This window comes from Aedes albopictus, chromosome 3 (assembly GCF_035046485.1).
Source record: "Aedes albopictus strain Foshan chromosome 3, AalbF5, whole genome shotgun sequence".
Classification (NCBI taxonomy): Eukaryota; Metazoa; Arthropoda; class Insecta; order Diptera; family Culicidae; genus Aedes; species Aedes albopictus.
Window position 1 is genome coordinate 67,150,756 of NC_085138.1, and position 13,136 is coordinate 67,163,891.

Sequence of the window (13,136 nt, forward strand, 5' to 3'; positions counted from 1 at the left end):
CGCTTAAATAACGCCTCTGCATCCCGCCGAAAATGCTCTAAAACGTCTTGAAATGCCTCCAAAATCCCCCTTAAACCCCCTCGGACCCCATGTAACGCACCTGAGAGGCTCCGAACACCCCGAAAACTCCTCCGTAACGCTTTCGTAATGGATCTGATCTGAAACATCTTGAAATGTCTAAAAAAATCCTCCTAAACCAAAACCCTAAAAACGTCTCCGTAACGGCTCTGAAACCAGCCTAAAATGCTCTGAGACTCCTGAAATGACTCCGAAATCCCCTCAAGACCCACTCGGAGCCCATGTAACGCACATGAGACCTTCGGAAACACCCAAAAACGAACCTGTAACCTTCCTTTGCTCTCATCTGTAAACACCCCCCGGTTACCGTTGCAATAGTTCCTGACATTATTAAATATTCTTATGCACAATATTGGTTCTGAGTAGCTTTCCCTCTTTTTATGCAGGGCATAAAAAAAGGTGCATAAATTAAAAGTGCATAAAAAAACATGCATAAAAAGAGGTTTTAGTGTATCAGTCAATTAATGTTTTCTAAGCATTACTAAGCAAACGTATTCGAAGATAAAATAGTTGTGCCAATATAATAACAACCAAAGCATATTAGGCAATAATGTTAATGTTGATCATAGTGCGCCAGCATAGTACACCGGAGAATTCTATATCTGTAGTTGTGAATAAAACTGTTACAAACGCATAAAAATCTTGCACACATTTGGTTGCATCCTCCTGGTGACGAAGAAAATGTGTTTATTTACATTTCATCGCTGGAAAAATGTTATATATTGAATTAATTGAGAAGCTTTTGCTTCATTCTGCAGCAGTTAATTAAAACTTTGGAACCCCACAGAGCTTTTGCGGGGTGTCAATTGATAATCGGATCCAGGGTTGAAAAAATCTCATTCAATAGAATGAAAATGTGCCGAACTGAATGCTTTTGGCTGTCATTTTCAGCTCCGCTGTGAAATAATTGAAAGTGAACACAGACAAACTCAACTATGTACTTTGTGAAGGTAATGACTGCACCATCATCAACATACTCTCTGCGCTGATGGATGCTTCATGTCAACACAGGCCGCATGAATGTAATCAGCTTATTATTTATTACTCCACAAAACCTAACCTAAACAATGTTTGGCAGTTCTCAGGTCACATGACAGCTGTAACATGAGGAAAACGAGGAAGGCAACAAGGTCGGTAAAATAGAGTATATTGTTTGTCTTAACTTCGCATGTGTGGGATCTGTAAACTGACCTGAGAACTGTCGAACATTTTCAAGACTAGATTGATTGTTGTAATGAAGAATAAACAAGCGTGGTAAATTTTCTCTCTTGAGTGCCGAGAACAAAGAAAATATTGTTGTTGAACCTCGCTGCCATCCCGATGTGAGTGACGAGAGAATGTTTTATTCCCTTCTCACCTGCCTTTGTGAAGGCGAGGGTCTTCAACGTCAGAAGGGGTGTGGTGAAAAACCAAAAATAAAAATTCCTTTCGCAGAATGCCCCGAGCAGAGTAAAATAGCTCAATAATAGCATATTTTGATACGGCGATCAAAAAGTGATATTTGTTTGTTTGAGATAAGAGGTAAAAGTACTGAAGCAAGAATTAGCGTATATGATGAAGTAGAATACACTTTGTGATAAAGACGTTTTATACAAATTGTGTATGAGATACACATTTTTGAAAATGGTGGTACAGAATTTTCATAAATCATCGGACAATCCTGATCCCAAGAATCAATGACGGATTCTTTCAAAGGTTTTTCAAGGGACTGTTTTTTTATTGGATTACTACCAGGACTCCTTCTGTCTTTCTACCAGGTATTACTCTCAAGATTCATTTAGGAATTCCTGCTGATTTTTTAGGGATTTTTGTACTGATTTCTCCGGAAATCGCTTTTTTTTTTACTTATTCGTTTATTTGGAAGGCTCGGGCGCCACATGGGCATTAGTATGGGACAATTATCAAATTCTCGCTCCAGTTGACTTTTTTGATTCCTTTTAGGTCCCATATCGACCGTGCAAAATTTCAGCGCAATCGGTGAAACTATAATTTAGCGCAAGCGGTTCAAAGTTTTCATAGGATTTACTATGGGAAAAGTTGCACTTTCAAATAAAAATTCCATGAGGTCGCCCCTTGTCTCCTTAATTCAAATCGATCAACGCTTCTTGTAGAAAAATCATTTATGAAACTTTCCTTCGAAGACCGCAAAACGATTGGATGCTTGTGGAAAAAGTTATTGATTTATTACCGTTTAGTGATCAACGAACGGCTGTTTGTTTTGTTTTATTAGCAGCACTGTACCTGCTGCCTTGGCGGCTGCTGTTTCTGGGGGTGGTGATGCCTCCCGCCACCCCATGCTACAACGGCAGCAGCAGTGCTGCTGATAAAACAAAACAAAAAGCCGTTCGTTGGATCACTAATCGGTAATAAATCAATAACTTTTTCCACAAGCATCCAATCGTTTTGCGGTCTTCGAAGGAAAGTTTCATAAATGATTTTTCTACAAGAAGCGTTGATCGATTTGAATTAAGGAGACAAGGGGCGACCTCTGGTAATTTTTATCTGAAAGTGTAACTTTTCCCATATTAAATCCTATGAAAACTTTGAACTGCTTGCGCTAAATTATAGTTTCACCGATTGCGCTGAAATTTTGTACAGTTCATATGGGACCTAAATGGGATCTAAAAAGTCGACTGGAGCGAGGATTTATTTTTTCCATACAAGCGAGTCCCATACTAATGGGCATAACTGAGCCGAAATCTTTTGTTTTTTTTTTTACAATGGTTATACATTTTACAATTTATTACTGCCTTAAAACTATGTTAGTTTGGGAAGCCGAAGTACTCGCGGCTGTTTCGAGGTTAAGGATTGAAGAAAAAAAAAATGGGAAGGACGGATTTATGGGTTTAAAACTAAATTATTTGCTAACTTATACTAAAACTTTGATGGGACAAATTGTCCATATCTGTAACGGAACCAAAAAGAAAGGACTTTATCGGTAGAAAACGACAAGAAGAGGACAAACGGAAGGGGGTGACGACAGACAGGGGCGAACAACAAAACCAAAAGGCGGACAACGAAAACAAGGAACGTACTACATCAAACTCTGACATCAACACGTTTCAAAAACTGGTAAATCAGGTTCATGTATTCCAAATCAAGTCCTGCCAACACTTCTCTAACGGGTTTCTGTTGTTTTCCTCGGACCCGGAGAATTTCATGTAGCTCAGATCTGACCTCACGATACTCATTGCATCCCCACACGACATGTTCGATATCCTGGTAAGCCACGCCACAGACACAGAGATTGCTTTCTGAGAGCCCAACACGGAAGGTATGTGCGTTCAACAAATAGTGGTTGGACATCAACCGACACATTACACGAATGAAATCGCGGCTCAAATCCAACCCTTTGAACCATGGCTTCTTCGACACCTGTGGAATGATGGAGTGCAACCATCTACCCATCTCTCCATCTCTCCATTTGTGTTGCCAGCTGATCAAGGTCTCCTGACGGGCCAATTCAAAAAATTCGTCGAATGCGATTTGACGCTCATAAATATCGCCTTCGCTAGCGCCCACCTTAGCCAGAGAGTCCGCTTTCTCATTGCCCGGAATTGAGCAATGTGAAGGGACCCAAGCTATGGTGATGATGTATGAGCGTTTGGACAAAGCACTCAAGACTTGGCGTATTCCTTTCAGGAAGTACGCTGAGTGCTTCATCGGTTTCATTGACCGAACAGCCTCCAGAGAGCTTAGACTGTCGGTAAAAATGAAGTAGTGCTCAGGTGGGAGAGTGCGAATGTACTCTAAGGTGTAGTATATAGCCGCTAGCTCAGCAATATATACCGAACATGGCTTTTGAAGCATAAAGGTGGCGCTATGAAATTCGTTGTAGACACCGAATCCAGTCGAATCATCGGTTTTGGAACCATCTGTGAAGAACTGTCTGGCCCCGCTAACATGCCCGAACTTACTTGCAAAAATTTGTGGAATACCTATGGAACGAAAAGATTCCGGTATACCGGTGATCTCTTTTTTTTATCTAGTTCATTTATTTCGGGCTCAATCGCGTATAACGCTTTACGGAGCCGAGGATCTTTCTTTGTACTTAATAGTATACATTATACAGAGTAATAACTTTTTAATGATATCTGTTAGTAATGGGTGGAAGCCAGGGTACTCGTGGCAGCTCGAGGTTAGAAGGTCACATTTTGAGGGATGGACAGGGTAAGGATTGGGTCAAAGGTTTCACTGCTGCTCATCCGGTGGTGAATCGCATCTTGCTAGCGTATTCGGTGCCTTGTGGTGTTGGTACCAACTTGTTGTGGGACTTGGTTTTCCGAATGGCCAGGAGCAGCTTGGTAACACAAAGAGGACAAAACAGAGAAAAAAAAAACTGGAGAAGAAAACACAAGCAAATTAAACTTTTATACCAGCAGAGCGAAGAAAGTCGAAAATACATCCCATGTATGTGACATCGCGGGTCCCCAACACATCTCTCACAAGAACAAAGGGTTGTCTACCTCGGGCCTCAAGGGTATCCAAAAGTAGCGCTCTGGAGGCGTCATTATCCGGGCATTGCCAAACTACGTGGTCGATGTCATCATAACCGGAACCGCACTTAGTACAAACATTGCTCAACGCGAGGTTAATCCTGTGTAAATGCGCGTCTAGCGAGTAATGGTTGGACATAAGTCTTGACATCACGCGAATGAAATTGCGACTTACATCCAGACCATACCACCACACTCGCAAAGAAACATTAGGAATAATGGAATGTAACCACCGTCCCAGCTGGCCATCTCGCCAATCATTTTGCCAACTTTGAAGAGAACTCTGGCGAACAAAATGGAAAAATTCATCATGTGAAATTCTTCTATCATAGATCTCACCTTCCTGTGCGCCCACCTTTGCGAGAGAGTCCGCCTTCTCATTGCCATAAATTGAGCAATGTGAGGGGACCCATACAAAGGTAATCTTGTATGATCTTTCGACCAGTGCACCCATCTGCTCCCTTATTTTTGTAAGAAAGTAAGATGAATGTTTTACAGGTTTCATCGACCGGAGTGCCTCAATCGAACTAAGGCTATCCGAGAAGATGAAGAAATGGTCTACGGGCATGTTGGAAATCATCCCCAAAGCGAAGTTGATTGCTGCCAGCTCAGCAACATAAACCGAACAAGGTTCCTGAAGTTTGCGGAAGGCGGTAAAATTTTCATTGAAGACACCGAAACCAGTGGATCCATTTATGCGAGACCCATCAGTGAAGAATCTCTTACAGGAATTGACATGTTGGTACTTTTCGTTAAAAATGCGAGGAATAGATATACATCGAAGTTGTTCTGGTATTCCATGAATAGCTTGTTTCATGGACAGATCGTATTTAACAGAGGGACTGTCATTAGTGAAGTGTACACGGGGAGGATTATAACTTGGTAGGCTTATGTCAGATGACATGTAGAACAGATAGATTCTCATGAATTTTGATTGAGTGTTCAGACTGAGCATTTCTTCGAAGTTTTCAATGACAAGTGTGTTGCTCACTCCACACTTGATAAGTAACCTTAGCGAGAGCTCCCAGAATCGGTTCTGGAGAGGTTTCACCCCTGCCAGGACCTCTAGGCTCGCATTATGCGTTGAGTGCATACAGCCGAGAGCAATACGCAAACAACGGTATTGAATTCGTTCCAACTTTATTAGGTGGCAGTTTGCTGCTGAGTGGAAGCAGAAAGAGCCATACTCAATAACAGAGAGAATAGTCGTTTTGTAAAGTTTTATGAGGTCTTCCGGGTGAGCACCCCACCATGTTCCGGTAATTGTGCGTAGAAAATTGATCCTTTGTTGACATTTTTGCACCAAATACTTGATTTGGGTACCCCAAGTGCCTTTTGAATCAAACCAGACCCCAAGGTATTTCGAAGTCAAAGACTGGTCGATTTCTATTCCCAAAAGATTGAGTTTCAGTTGGGCTGGGTTCCGCTTTCTAGAAAACACAACCAATTGAGTTTTTTGCGGAGCAAACTCGATCCCTAAATCTCTTGCCCAGATTGACAGATTATTTAGAGAATTTTGCAATGGTCTTTGCAACATTTCTGCATGTGGGCCTTTTAGAGAAACCACAGCATCATCTGCAAGTTGCCGTAGCGTGCATTGTCCTTCCAAGCAACTATCAATGTCTTTCACGTAAAAATTATAAAGCAAGGGACTTAAACATGAGCCTTGGGGTAGGCCCATGTAGCTAATTCTGGAAGTTGTCAGTTGTCCGAGATTGAAGCTCATATGTTTTTCTGACAACAAATTATACAAGAAATTATTTAAAATTCCTGGAAGTCCACTATTGTGCAGTTTTTCTGACAATATTCCTATGGAAACTGAATCAAAGGCGCCCTTAATATCCAAGAAAACTGAAGCCAGTTGCTCCTTTTCCGCAAAGGCCAGTTGAATATCTGTTGAAAGCAACGCTAGACAATCGTTTGTTCCTTTGCCCTTGCGAAACCCGAACTGTGTATTTGAAAGCAAGTTATTCGATTCGACCCAATGATCGAGTCGTGATAGGATCATTTTTTCCAACAATTTCCTTAAACATGATAACATAGCAATTGGGCGGTATGAATTATGATCAGACGCTGGTTTACCAGGCTTTTGAATAGCTATTACTTTGACCTGTCTCCATTCATGCGGAACGATGTTGTTCTCCATGAATGAGTTGAACAGGTCCAGTAATCGTCTTTTCGCGATATCTGGGAGATTCTTTAGAAGATTGAACTTGATCATATCGCGTCCCGGAGCGGAATTGTTTGATGAAAGAAGAGCCATAGAAAGTTCCAGCATAGTGAATGGTCTGTCCAGAGAACCGTTTCTTGGGGATGTTTCCCAAGAAATCGGTTGTGCTGGGACCGAGTCTGGGCAGACCTTTTTCGCGAAGCTAAATATCCAACGGTTGGAGTATTCGTCACTCTCATTAGAAGAAGAGCGGTTTCGCATGTTGCGAGCCACTCTCCAAAGCGTTGTCATTGAAGTTTCTCTTGAGAGACCCTCAATGAAGTGTCGCCAATAACTACGCTTCTTCGCTTTCAGCAGGTTTCTCAGCTGTCTTTCGAGCTTTGCGTACTCTTGATAAAGATCTGAGGTACCGTGCCTACGAAAAGTTTTGAAAGCATCAGATTTTTTAAGATACAACTGGGTGCAATCATCATCCCAGCCTAGTGTGGCTGGTCTTCTTTTGAAGGTTGCACTTGGAACACGTCGTTTTTGTGATTCTAATGCACTCTTATATATCAGTTCAGACAGGAATCGATACTCATCCAAAGGTGGGAGAGGATTGAATGATTCGATGCCAAAAGATACCGCTTCTGCATACTTTTGCCAATCGATATTCCTTGTGAGGTCAAAAGGAACCTGAATTGGATGGTCTGACCTTTCACTATTATGCTTTATGGTGGTTATAATGGGTAAGTGATCACTACCATGAGGATCCTCGATTACCTTCCACAAGCAATCGAATGATAGTGAACTTGACCCCAGTGATAGGTCGAGACGACTTTCTTTGCCGTCAGATGCAATACGTGTCACTTCACCTGTATTTAAAATGTTCAAATTGAAATCGTCGCACAAATCATAGAAAATGGCCGCTCTATTATCGTCATATGGTTCGCCCCACCCTGTACCATGTGCGTTCATATCACCCAGAATTAAAACTGGATGTGATAGTGCAGAAACCGCATTCCAAAGATGACGGCGGTTAATTGAAATTCTTGGAGGAATGTAAACGGAAGCTACGCAAAGTTCTTTACCCTTTACGTTTATTTGGCAAGCGACGATTTCTACGCCAGGATGAGTCGCGATTGGAATTCTATAAAATGAGTAAGTCTTTTTGATCCCCAAAAGAACTCCCCCATAATGGTCATCTCTATCCTGGCGTATAATGTTAAAATCGTGGAAGTTGAGTTCATCTTCAGAAGAAAGCCATGTTTCACAAAGGGCAAATATATCACAATCAGAGTTGTGAATCAAAAACTTAAACAGGTCTAATTTAGGTTTTAGACTATGACAGTTCCACTGTAGCACAGTGATCATATCTTGTACCTCACTTGATGAATTATCCATCGAAAGATATGATCGCAGCAAGGAGGGGCCATGATTGTGTCAGATTCCGAAGATATTCTTCTACTGTAGGTATAAACATATCAATAATGCCTCTAAATGTTTCTGGAAGGTTGAGGGCATCATATAAGCGATCCACAAGAACCCTAAAAGTAAACAGTCCTCGCTTGGGTCTAGGAGGCTTGTTTGAACTGCGAGGAACTTTGGTAGCTTTTTTCTTGCTACCTTGTCGATTATTTCTCTTTGAAGTGTATTTAACAGGCGGAGACGGGGGTGACAGGTTCTTGCTACAACATGGATCTGAAGCTGAAGGAACCTGATTCTTCGGAGTTTTTAAGTTTACCCCGTCTCCTTTAACATTAGGCAAACTTTTGAGGGAAGACTTTAAAAAGACCTTTCGGCGCAATCCCGGGGAAGATGATGACTTCCTTTTTCCAGGTGCGTGTACCTCCGAAAGAGATCTACCCTCATCAGTTTCGCCATCGTCCTGATCATCGGAAGACAACTCCTGATAGGGATTTTCAACTGGGACAGCTGATTCAGACACGGAATCTGGTGTTTTAAAAGATTTCACCATCTCCGCATATGTCTGTTTGGAGCGCTTTATGATAGAGCGACTCTCATTTCGAATGCGTCTTTTGTAAGCCGGGCAAACTTGCAAGTCGTGTGGATCTCCGCCACAGTAGCTACATTTTTCCGCTTCCTGTGTGCAAGAGTCCTCCAAATGAGCTTGGTTGCATTTGCCACAACGGGGCTTGTTGTCGCAAAAGCTATCACTGTGACCAAACTGCTTGCATTTGGTACAATTAAAAACCTTCGGCCTAAAAAGATGCACTGGGTAAAAACCACCATCAATTACAACAAATTCCGGGAGGACGGAACCTGGAAAAGTCACTCGAAAAAACGCTGAAGGCGAGTACACCTTTTTATTTCCTTCCATGGAAACCTTAGATAAGCGTTTACAGTCTAGGATAGCCACATCAGGAATTGACCTATTTTTGAATCGACCAAAGCCGGTCTTGATGTCCTCACATGTCAGCATTTCGTCGAGGATCTTCCCCTCCACCTCCACTTCTCGTGCTGGCACATAGACGGCGTATTCAACAGTAAACGCTTCGTGTTGAGCAATTTCATTTGCTGCTTTGTAGCTAGGTGCGGTAACACGCAGCTTGGATGCTTTCACTTGGTGAATAACGGTCCCAGGATACTTACGCGTCAGCTCTCGAGAAATCGAAAGCATATTCAATGGTTTGCATTTGCGCCGGAAATAGACAACCCAAGGTCCAGGCGAAGATGGCTGATAAAACCGCGTACGAGCAATGATATCATTAGGAGGCGTTTCGCCTCCAATCGAATCGTCCATGTGGAAACAAATTTATGGAAAATAACTCAAAAGTGCAAAAGAGGAAGAGAAAAACCTTAAAGTATTTACAGTGCACTTTCTTCCTTAGGACGACAACTGTTTGGTTTGTAAACCAACCAATGTTAATAATATATAGAAAAAAAATAAAGCAAAAAAAAAAAAAAAAAAAACTTGTACTAATAATATACGAATTCAATTCTTATGTTTATTTTAGCGCACCCTGTAGGATGCAAAAAACGGTATTGAAAAAAAAAGAAAAAATAGCTAATAAAAAAAAAAAAAAAACAAAAAAAAATGGTCCGTTATTTACAGTTTGTACACCCTTACCCGTATACAGTAGTTTGGGAACCACTGTTATGGATGTCAAAAAAAAAAACACGTGGTCGAATGTGGACTGGGGATACAATAGACAAAAGCGATCAAAACAAATTGGGCGGACAAAAGAGTGTATCGAAAGAGTGATACTTATCTGACCGAAGCAGGTAGATATTTATCACAGGCAGGTCGATGGTAAAGCTGTCCGTCGCGTCTGCCTTCGCACCCGTCGCCGCCGTCCTCTTCGATGACGGAGGGGCTGATGATGGCGATATAGATGACTTTCTTGGATGCGATGCTTCTTCTTTGATGTACGATGATGCAAGCACCTCGCTTCCCGGGTTGCGCTGGATACCACCTTGCGACACTACACTTCGCACAAGCAGGAAAACGTACGATATAAAAAACCTTCCGCACTTGCGGGGGAAAAAACTCCACTTATACGAGGTCTATCGCGTGGTGAGATACGGAGCACACGTCCGACTCGTCCAAATGCACAACTGGGAATCTACCGGTGATCTCATCCTTCATAGAGAGATCAAAATCCACAGAGGAGCTGTCGAAGTCTGAGAAGTTGTCACGATTGGTGTTAACCGGAGATGGGCTTACCTCCAGCGTCATGTACCAGTAGTACACACTCATAAAACGAGTTTGGGGATTCTGTTCGAGCAGCTTTTCGAAGTTTTCTATGACCAACGGATTCACAACCTCGCATCGGATGAGGAACCGGAACGACAACTCCGCAAAGCGGTCTGTCAGAGGCTGTACACCAGCAAGTACCTCTAAACTCATTGTGTGAGTCGAGTTCATGCAACCTAACGCGATCCGAAGGCAACGGTACTGAACCCGTTGAAGCTTCAGCAAGTGTGTTTTCGCCGCGGATTGAAAACAGAAGCTACCGTATTCTAAAACCGATAGAATGGTTGTTTGGTACAGCCTGATCAGATCTTCCGGGTGTGCTCCCCACCATGTTCCGGTAATAGTTCGCATAAAGTTGATTCGTTTTTGGCATTTCTGTATCAGATACACAATGTGCTTCCCCCAGGTGCATTTGGAGTCGAACCAGACGCCGAGGTATTGTGAAGACATGCTATGAATGATTGTCTTACCCATCAGAACGAGCGGAAACTTTGCCGGTTTGTGTTTTTTAGAAAAGACAACCATCTCAGTTTTCTCCGGAGAGAACTCGATACCCAGCTTGAGAGCCCAAGTAGACAAATTGTCCAAAGTATCCTGTAGTGGTCCTTGCAGATCGACTGCTATTGATCCCGTTACAGAGACAACACAGTCATCCGCAAGCTGCCTTAACGTGCAGTTTTCCATGAGACAATCATCTATGTCTCTAACATAAAAGTTGTAAAGAAGGGGGCTTAGACATGAACCCTGGGGGAGGCCCATGTAGCTAATTCGTGAAACTGTCAAGTCACCATGAGCGAAACTCATCTGCTTCTCAAACAGCAAATTATACAAAAAGTTGTTAAGAATTGGGGAAAGGCCACAGTCGTGTAGTTTGTCGGAAAGAACATCGACACAAACTGAATCAAAAGCACCCTTAATATCCAAAAACACTGAGCCCATTTGCTGCTTTTGAGCAAAGGCAAGCTGAATTTCTGAAGAAAGCAACGCAAGACAGTCGTTCGTACCTTTGCCTCTGCGGAAACCAAACTGTGTGTCTGACAACATGCCATTCGATTCAACCCATTTGTCCAGTCGAAAGAGAATCATCTTCTCCAACAGCTTCCGTAGACAAGACAACATCGCGATTGGACGGTACGAATTATGATCCGACGCGGGTTTCCCGGGTTTTTGAACAGCTATCACCCTCACTTGTCTCCAATCATCCGGAACGATGTTGTTATCCAGGAACTGATTGAACAAGTTCAACAAGCGCCTCTTAGCGACGTCGGGGAGGTTTTTAAGCAAGTTGAACTTGATTCGATCCATTCCTGGAGCGGAATTGTTACATGCAAGAAGAGCAAGTGAGAATTCAATCATTGAAAACGGCCTATCCATGTCGTCCCTATCGTCGGAAACATCACGAATTATTCGCTCCACGGGCACGGAATCTGGACAAACTTTTTTTGCGAACTTGAGGATCCATCGAGGAGAGCTTTCTCGATCCTCGTTGACCGACGACGCGTTACGCATTCTTCTACCGACGTTCCAAAGAGTTCTCATCGAAGTCTCGCGCGACAAACCCTCGACGAACCGACGCCAGTAACCGCTTTTCTTCGCCTTGATCAAGTTCTTGAACTTGCTTTCAAGGGAAGCGAACCGCTTGAAGTTTTCGACCGAACCGCGTTTCCGAAACTCTTTGAACGCCGCGGATTTCTCGCGATATATTTCTGTACACTCACTATCCCACCACGGATTGGGGGGTTTCCTGCGAACCGACGGACCTGGCACTGGTCGACGTTGTGCCTGACGCGCACTACTGATGATCAGTTCTGATAGAAACTGATACTCTTCCCGCGGTGGAAGGACTTCTACCGATTGTTCACCGTCGATAATTGCTTCTGCGTACTTCTCCCAGTCAATGTGATTGGTGAGATCGTAGGCGATGTCGATAGATGGAGGTTGATGTGACCCATTGGAAATAGAAACAACAATCGGCAGATGATCACTACCATGAGGATCCTGGATAACCTTCCATGTACACTCCAGCGATAGTGAGCTCGAACAGATTGAGAGGTCTAATCGGCTGTTTCTAGGGCTGCCATCTTGAGCTGGAGGTGCCACTCGTGTAACTTCTCCGGTATTCAAAATTGTCATGTTGAAGTCGTCGCAGAGGTCATATATCAACGTTGAACGGCTGTCATCGTACAGTTCCCCCCAGCCTGTACCATGGGAGTTGAAATCTCCCATGAGCAGCCGAGGCTCGGGCATAACCGAGCAGATGTGGGCGAGATCCCTGCGAAATATTGCAGTTCTCGGTGGAAGATATATGGAGGCAACACTGAGGGTTTTACCTCGGATAGTCACCTCACATGCGACGGCTTCAATGCCTGTCATCGGATGAAAATCGACTCTGTAAAATGAGTGCTGCTTCTTGATCCCTAGAAGCACCCCTCCGTAAGAGTCGGATCGATCAAGGCGAATGATATTATAATCGGGAAAAGGTAAGGTTACATCAGCTGTCAGCCATGTTTCGGATAGTGCAAAAACATCGCATTGTAAATTGTAAACTAAAAATTTAAAAACGTCTAATTTCGGTGTAATACTACGACAGTTCCAGTGTAGAACCGAAATCGTATCTTCGACCTCGGTGGTTAAATTAGCCATCGAAAGATACGATTGTCGCAAGGAGGGGCATTTTAGAAGCCAACTGCTTCAA